We start from the raw sequence: 9,023 nt of genomic DNA, 5'->3' as shown, positions 1-9,023 counted from the left end.
TTGATCCCCATCAGCATCTTCTTGTCGATGTCCTCCAGACCCAGGTTACCGTACTTCACCTCTCTGTACGTCTCATCATAGTGGAGGATCAGCTGCATCTGCAACAGGCCTGCAGACACAGACACACACACACATATGTATAAATGAATGAATACATTACATACACAAAACATGCACAAAATGGAATACAGGCATATATGAATAGAACTGACAGACAGAGACACACAGACAGGCAAGACAGTCAGTTAGACAGACAAGACAGGCAAGACAGTCAGTTAGACAGACAAGACAGGCAAGACAGTCAGTCAGACAGTCAGTCAGATAGACAGAGAGACAGACAGGTGTTACCCATGTAGACGCTGTATATGATCATGCCCCCGACGCTGGCCCCCAGGACGTTCTTCACCACGCCCAGCTTCTTCCTCCTGTAATACTTCTTCTCCTCCTCTTCCTCATCGTACTCGGCTGGGGGCCCAGGAACTCCTCCATCTGGGGAAGGGGTGAGGAGAGAGAGAGGTGAAGGGAGGGGATAGGGGGAGGACAGGGGAGGGGGAGAGGGAGAGAGAGAGGTGAAGGGAAGGGGAGAGGGAGGACAGGGGAGGGGAGAGAGAGAGAGAAGTGGAAGGGAGGGGGAGAGGGAGGAGCAGGGGAGAGGGAGAGAGAAGTGAAGGGTGGGGGGAGAGGGGGGACAGGGGAGGGGGAGAGAGAGGTGAAGGGAGGGGGAGAGGGGGGACAGGGGAGGGAGAGATAGAGAGGTGAAGGGAGGGGAGAGAGGGGGGGACATGGGAGGAGAGGGAGAGAGAAGTGAAGCGGAGGGGAGAGAGAGAAGTGAAGGAGGAGAGGGGGTACAGGGGAGGGGGAAGGAGAGGGAGAGAGAGGTAAAGGAGGGGGAGAGAGAGGCAAAGAGAGAGAGAGAAAGAGAGAGGTGAAGGGAGGGGGGTACAGGGGAGGGGAGAGAGAGAGAGGTGAAGGGAGGGGGGTACAGGGGAGGGGAGGGGAGGGGAGAGGGAGAGAGAAGGAAGGGAGGGGGAGAGAGAGAAAGAAAAAGAGAGAGAGGTGAAAGGGAGGAGAGGTACAGGGAGGGGAAAGGGAGAGGAGAGAGGTGAAGGGAGGGGGAGAGGGGGTACAGGGGAGGGGAGAGGGAGAGAGAGGTAGAGAGAGAGAGAGAGAGAGAGAGGTGAAGGGAGGGAGAGAGAGAGGTGAAGAGAGGGGAGAGAGGTGAAGGGAGGGAGAGAGAGGGAGAGAGAAGAGAGAGGTAAAGGAGGGGGGGAGAGAGAGAGAAAGAGGTAAAGAGAGAGGGAGAGAGAGGTGAGGAGGGAGGGGGGAGAGAGAGAGAAAGAGGTAAAGAGAGGGGGAGAGAGAGGTGAAGGGAAGGGGGAGAGAGAGAGAAAGAGGTAAAGAGAGAGGGAGAGAGAGGTGAAGGGAGGGAAATACAGGGTTGTTAGTGTTGTAGTTATCATTTTTATAATCCATTTTAATAATTTCAGAGAATAACTAATAAAACAAGAGAGCACACTATCATAACAAACCAAAAAAGTGTGGAATGCTCCTTAAAAATCACAGGATATTGCATTGTAAACATCGGTAGCAAAGTTGAAAAAACATTGTATTTTCATGTTTTGGTCACACAACACCTGTCCTTGAATATTCCCCTGAGGACCGTCGGGTAACAGGTCGTCAATGTTAATGTCGCCATTAGGGGGCGCAACAGGCGACTCTGCCACAGCCTCACGGTACACGTTCTCTTCCCGTGTCGGCCTCCGCCATCTGTCGGACGATACAGAGAACAGCAGTAAGCACATGAAGATTGAATTTCTTTTGACACTTTAATGAAAATAGACTACTAGTGAAGTACGGTGTAATAAACGTTTACAAATGACGTTTTAGCCATGGGGGAATATGGTTGAGTTGAGCACAGTGGCTTGCTGCTTCTTGATCAATCATTCAAAGATCAAAGAAATACAACTATTATTCCATTATCAATGACTACATATACGTTGATAATTAGATTGCATTAAAACGTTTTTACTTCTAAAACAGTGTGACCAATAAGAACACCATTTTAAATAGTGACCATCTACAATGGCGGACAATACAACTATCTTAAATATATTAATATTTGTGAAAACAAACATTTAAATCAATGTCGTATAAAATACGAGTCGCGATTCAATACATGCAAAGATGCAATACACTCACCATTATTATGTCAGGATCGGCGTCGTTCGGTCGCACTTCGGGCCTATTGTATTATCATGTGCACGAATAAAACTCGCGTATTCTTTCTTGATACCCCGTCGCGTACTACTGTACTTGCGCTTCTCCTTTCTAGTGTTAAAGCTCAGATCCCAAATTAAAAAACTTTCATTAGGGAAACGAAACTCCGCTGTGTGCCCACTTCCTCTTTTTAACCCTATCCATAACGTTTGTCTTAAAGCTACAGAGCATTTTTAGCTTCACGTTGTATTAGATTAGCTTTTAAGACAGAGTACATTTAGTTTTAAGTTGTGTCAGGATGTACGGGATACGCATGGTATACATCGTCTTAGGTTCCATCCCGAAAAAGCAACGTGCAGAGCATTGACTGCGCTTGTGTGTTGTAAAGTCAATATGACCCTTGAAATTGACAGTTGATTTTATTTGCAATGGGAGGGTGGTTTCAAGAAACTGTGGGAAAAGTCATACAAGTCTACTAAGTAAAACATGTTTGAGATTGAACACCTTATTTTCCTGCAATGTTTAACATTGAATAAGGCCTTATACATCTCCAAATGGCACCCTATTCCTATATAGTGCACTACTTCTGACCATGGACCATAGTGTTCTGGTCAAAAATAGTGTACTACATAGGAAAAAGGGGTGCCATTTGGAACTATAAAAATAAGTACAGTGTTATTGTATTACTGTGAAGAAAATACAGTGTAGAATGCATAACTAAAAACTAAAATATATACCATAACAATATTTATTCAGATTTAAAACGACAAACAAAAAAAGGTTTCTAAAATGTCACAAAAGAAAACTTTGTACAACATTTGTACAGTTTCAACATGAAGAAAATACAAAGCCAATGAACAAACAGACTGATCAAAATGTAAAGAAATAACACTCATATAGGCATGGTCCTCGTATTGACTACAGCAGTGTCTCCATCTATTCCTACGGGACAAGGGCCCGTATTCATAAAGCCTAGATCAGCACTCCTACTCTGCGAGACACTGAATATGAGCCCAGGGTGCCCTTCATCAGTTGAGACAGGTATTAGTCCAGGGCTAGAGAAAAAAGGAGCACCTCCCAGGGTCCCCCTAAGGAATGGCTTGAAGAACACTGCACTATGGAACACTGAAAGCGTTTTGATAAACATTATTGGGGGATTTCTCAATTCATCATCACCTTTGATACGCCCACATAACTAAAAAGGGCCAAGCAGCAACCAGTTTCCCTAGTTACACGCGATGCCGAAAGAGCACTGATTGGCTGAACATAAAATAGTTAACTATGCATATTAGTGTCTTTGCTGTGGTAAAAAAAGAAATGATCTTGGCTCAAACCACAAGTACAACCAGTGTTCACACAAAACAGGCTTCATCCATCCCAATGTCCGGCTCCACAACGTAACCACAAACAAACCTTCCTTACAAGCACCTTGCTCTTAAACCAACCCTACCCCACCCACTCTGGACAGCAACTCCATCCCCTCCATAAGAGTCATATGTTTTTTTAAACCCACCCCATCGCTCCATCCCACCCTATCGCTCTCCCTCCCCCCCCCCCGCACAGAAAGCATGGTAACCCTAGCACTAACCCACCCCCATCCCTCCCTAAAAAATATATATATTATTGTCCAATAGCGTTCTTCCTCATCATCTCCTCGTCCTGAACGGAGAGCTCGGTGAGCTTGCGGCCCAGCCTCTCGTGTAGATCCAGGTACTTGGCCACACAGCGGTCCAGACAAACCGCCTCCCCCTTTAGACAGCTCCGCCTCCTTGTAGTGTGGGGGGCACGCACTTCCTGTGGCATGCGTTGGTCATCCTGCGAGGAGGAAGATGGAGAGAAAGGTCGTTAAGACATTGTAGGTTACGATAAAGATGAGGGTTGTATCTCAAGTGTGTTCCTGTTTTCCCTTGTCAAAACCTTAGAAGGAAAGAGAGGAAGGTCAGGAGAGCATTGGGATGAGATCTCCTCCAGTGTTCTCCTCGCTTCCCTCTGATGTTTTGAGAAAAAGGAGAGGAGACAGGATGCGAGGAATCAAAATCTCCATGTATGTGCAAAGTCATAGAACAGGTCATTCTGATTATGTTATGAAAAGTCAATGTGTGCACTCCTAGCTGGCAACATAGCTAGCTAGCTAAATCAGTTCCATTTGAATGAGCTCTCAATAACATGACTGAGTTACCTAGCTAACTAGGGATGGTCTTCACTTTGTTTTTGCTTATGCATGTACAGCAATGTAGTCGAGTGTGTGCGTTATAAAAGAGTACTCTATTCTAAATCGATTGATTTGGTCTGACGTTCAGTAGCACGACAGCTAGCTAACGCTATGAAGCTAGCTAGCCTGAGAATCCATCTAACATGATGCTTTACCTGACCACCAAAAAGCTAAATACGACAGTCAAAATTAGCTGGCTAGCTACATGCAAATGCAGCGTGTTACACTGTAATTAGCACATTCTAGCATTTCAGTGGAGAAAGGACGTTAACAAGCTAGCTAACATTCCATTGCTAGTTAGCCATTCTTACCGATTGTACATATCAGCCATCATTTCCACTTCTAGTTCCGCCGCCAGTTGCTGTGCTTTCTCTGGGTCCATGTCTGCGTTGTGTCCGCTCCACACCGTACTCTCTACAAAATCGAACCGTCCAAACGACCACTCTCAGCGGCCAACAAACACACCCGACCACCGGCTTATTTAACCTTCAGATTGAGGAATACACGTGTGTTGTTCCTTCGCTCTCAAGAACCCCTTCCGCTGTCAATAAAGTTGCGCATTCAAACCATTCAAACAGCTGTCAAATCAATGGGACAGTTTTTAATATTTTTTCCAATACATCCTTGATCCTTCACTTTTACCTCATGATTGACACAATAAATCTGATAAGAAAAGATTGCTGTAATCTATTTACAGGAACCCTACTTATCCTGCCATGTTCAATGAGCAATTTTTCAAGGGAAGTAGAAAGTAAGGATGCATTGTTAAAGTATTGGGACTAGGCCTCCTAGACAGCATGTGACAGTCCATTCTCATTATGGCCCCAAACGAAAATCAAACAAACTCCTTTTTGTGTGAACAAGGATGGCTTGACTGGGAGGCTAGAACATTGTAATTGAATGTGAGCAAACATTGAGCATGAGTACAAACATTGAGCATAGTAGGCAAAGTTAAATGTTTACTTCAATAGCTAGTTTTAAGCAAATACAAAATGACCATGCTTGAGAAAACAAATCTACTGGACAGCTGTGGTCAAGAAAGCCATTTTAATACAACAAAATTATTATATTTAAATAACAGGCCTTAGGCTTTCTTTCTAATTTACAAAGTTATACAAACAATGAAGCTACAAATAAATAACTTGTCAAAAGTGGCAGATATAAACATATTTAAGTGCTTCTGATTGGACACTGACTGACTGATTCTGAAGGTACAAAAAATAACCAGCATGACCACCAGGGCCCAGTATTCACCAAGCGTCTCAGAGGAGGCCCTGTTATTCATTATGACTTAAAAGGAAAAACTGATCCTAGATCTGCACTTGTACTCTGAGAAGCTGTCAATACGGGCCCTGAAATGTAACAAAAGAGTAGCTGCGTTTGCCGAGTCTCTAGCTCATAAGGCTGAACTGTACAACAAAAACAACAACAAAATCACAATCAACAAAGTTTTTTTTTATATAGCGAGACTCACCTCATTTTGTGAGTTAGTCTCATCAAGTAAGTGTGGTAGGTCGGGGCTACTCCGATAGTTAACAGTGTGGAGAGGATGAGCAGGGAGGTTGCTTAGGAACGGTAGCCTTTCTTCTCAAGAACACACTGTTTAGAATCTGTTGCAAATAATAAACGTTTCCAATGAAGAACACACACATGCAAAGCTAGCCTTTATGTTGAAGAATACACATTTGCGTTCTCCAATGGCAACGTTGTATTATTTTTGATTATTTTAATGGATTCTAAATTAACACGTCCCTAAGAGTACACCCTCCCACTTACTCAGTCTGTTTCCTCTCCCATCACGTCTATCTCGTCTTCCTCGGTCAGTTCTGTGACGCCTTGCTCAAGCCCCGCCCCCCACACTCTTGGTCGCACGGCGGCGACCACTCAAGAACGTCCACCTCCCGTCCTCTTCCTCCTCTGGCTCCCAGCTTCCTGTTGACCCTGTGGTGACCCTTCGTGATGTCAGCGTGGAAGGCTCTGCCTCCCGAGGGGTCGGGATACTCACGTCGGCAGCGGTCGCCATTTTGATTTTCTGAGGGAGGTGGATGTGGGTGATGCCTGAAGCTGGCCATGGTGGAACTCGCTTGGTCCACTTCTCTGGCGCCGGGAACCTCCTGCCAAGCTACGAATAAAGAAACCCATAGTAAACATTTAAAAGACGTAACATCATTGGAGACTATTTAAGCTCAAACTAGATTAAAATATGAAAAACAACTGCCAGTAGCTATCTACTACTACACTGACTGTACAAAACATTAGGAACACCTGTTCTTTCCAAGACAGACTGACCAGGTGAATCCAGGTGAAAGCTATGATCCCTTATTGATGTCACCTGTTAAATCCACTTCAAAATCAGTGTAGATGAAAGGGAGGAGACGGGTTAAAGAAGGATTTTAAGCCTTGAGACATGGATTGTGTATGTGTGCCATTCAGAGGGTGAATGGGCAAGACAATATAAGTGCCTTTGAACGGGGTATGGTAGTATGTGCCAGGTGTACCGGTTTGAATGTGTCAAGAATTTTCAAGCCAACATTGGTCTAGCATCCCTGTGGATCGTTTGACACCTTGTAGAGTTCATGCCCCGACAAATTGAGGCTGTTCTGAGGGCAAAAAAGGGTGCAACTCAATATTAGGAAAGGTGTTCTAATGTTTTGTACACTCAGTGTACGTTTTCCACAAAATTGAAAATGAATTCAGGTTCAAATTGATTTACCTGCATCAGGATACATTGTTGGACCCATCTCCTCTACATCTATCTCCTCCTCTTCACCACTCACTTCCTCAGTCCCTCGTAGCCCAACGTCTGGTGGACCTCGTCAACCACATCCAACTCCTCGCTGGAGATCTCCATCTCCAAATACCCATCCTCATTTTCTCCTCCACCTCTTGGATGATCACACTTCTCCTATATGCCTCCACCACGGATCCTTTTCCTTTTCGGTCTTCTTGTTTGTCTCTGTAGACGAGTCTGTTTCTCTCTGTTCTCCTTGGTAACCAGATCTCTTCCTTCCTTGTTGCCTTTGTCGGTCCGTTGAGGATCCACCATTTCCTTTGTCCTTGTCATCGATAACATTGACAAGGTAGCCAGCTCCTCTTGGAGTTCGAAAAAGTCTCCTGACGCATCCACGTTTTCCCCCGCCTAAAACGTTTTCTGTGTTCTCAAAATGTTCTCTATCCTCAACGTTTTCTCTTTCAGTGTCTTTGTAGATGAGATCTTGATACTCCGTCTCCTGTCCACAAGTGCTGCTGTTGTGTCCTCCATCTTTTTCCTCTGGATGGTCGCTCTCCGTTCGGTTGGTCTGATCGTAATTTTCAACGGTTGGTCGAATGGCTGACTCTCTTTCTAGAGACTGGGAAGGACTTCTGTTTTTGTTCATCAGTCTTGATTCATTTTGACCGCTGTCACTTTCATTGGGTTTCAATAATTTTCTTTCACTTTGTTTCTGTCCTTCAGTTTCACTTTCTTTTTCTTTTGTCTCCTTGCTTTTGGTGGACTTCCTCGTCTTTTGGTGCCTGTGCTTCAGGAGTTCTTGGAACTTCTTGAGAGACACAGTGGTGCCCGACCCTTGAGGGGGTCCGCTTGACAGCAGGGGGTCTCAATTGGTCTCTGTCTGATTCAGTCTCTCCAGATCTTTCTGGACTGGAGTTCTGTGGCTGACCAGACGGGCTGGGGTTGCAGAATGGTTCCCGTTCCTGAACAGTTGGAAGGAACTTGCTCTTCATGGGTACTGGGGGAAGTTGTCTGCGTAGCTAGGCTTCTGAGCAACTGTTTTAGATTTAGACAGCACAGAAGTAGTCTCTGGAACAACTCTGCTCTCTCTCTCCTTTGCCATGTCCCTCCCTGAGCCTGACCCTTTTCCTGTACTTCTTTCGCTTGTCGTCCTTTACCTGTGGTTCCCCCTCCTCCTTTTTCCTTTACCTGTGGTTCCCCTCCTCCCTTTTTCCTTTACCTGTGGTTCCCCTCCTCCTTTTTCCTTTACCTGTGGTTCCCCCCTCCTTTTTCCTTTACCTGTGGTTCCCCTCCTCCTTTTTCCTTTACCTGTGGTTCTCCTCCTCCTTTTACCTGTGGTTCCCCTCCTCCTTTTTCCTTTACCTGTGGTTCCCCCTCCTCTCCCTTTTTCCCTTACCTGTGGTTCCCCTCCTCCTTTCCTTTACCTGTGGTTCTCTCCTCCTTTTACCTGTGGTTCTCCTCCTCCTTTTTCCTTTACCTGTGGTTCTCCTCCTCCTTTTACCTGTGGTTTCTCCTCCTCCTTTTACCTGTGGTTCTCCTCCTCCTCCTTTTTTTTACCTGTGGTTCTCCTCCTCCCTCCTTATTGTTCTCCCCCTTTCCCTGAGGTTCCTCTTCCATTTTTCTTTCTCTTCGGTTCTCCTCCTCCTCTTTCCTTTCTCTTCGGTTCTCCTCTCTTTCCCTTCTCTTCGGTTCTCCTCTTTCCTGTCCCCGTGGTTCTCCTCTTTCCTGTCCCCCGGTTCTCCTCTTTCCTGTCCCCGCGGTTCTCCTCCTCCCTTTCCCCGCGGTTCTCCTCCTCCCTTTTCCCTGCGGTTCTCCTCCTCCCTTTCCCCTCGGTTCTCCTCCTCCTTTCCCTGCGGTTCTCCT

The 9,023-nt window shown here is 45.7% G+C and overlaps 2 pseudogenes; both read right to left on the bottom strand.

The window, feature by feature from the left end:
- The window catches only part of LOC123744223 (protein unc-93 homolog B1-like), a 10,395-nt pseudogene extending 8,628 nt beyond the window's left edge, over window positions 1-1,767 (bottom strand).
- A 1,182-nt stretch (window positions 1,768-2,949) lies between these two features.
- LOC123744221 (mitochondrial import inner membrane translocase subunit Tim10-like) lies at window positions 2,950-5,158 on the bottom strand (annotated as a pseudogene).
- Between the last annotated feature and the right edge of the window lie 3,865 nt (window positions 5,159-9,023).

Source organism: Salmo salar, chromosome ssa08 (genome assembly GCF_905237065.1).
Source record: "Salmo salar chromosome ssa08, Ssal_v3.1, whole genome shotgun sequence".
In the NCBI taxonomy this organism is placed as follows: domain Eukaryota; kingdom Metazoa; phylum Chordata; class Actinopteri; order Salmoniformes; family Salmonidae; genus Salmo; species Salmo salar.
This window is presented reverse-complemented; position numbering and strand designations above follow the sequence as displayed.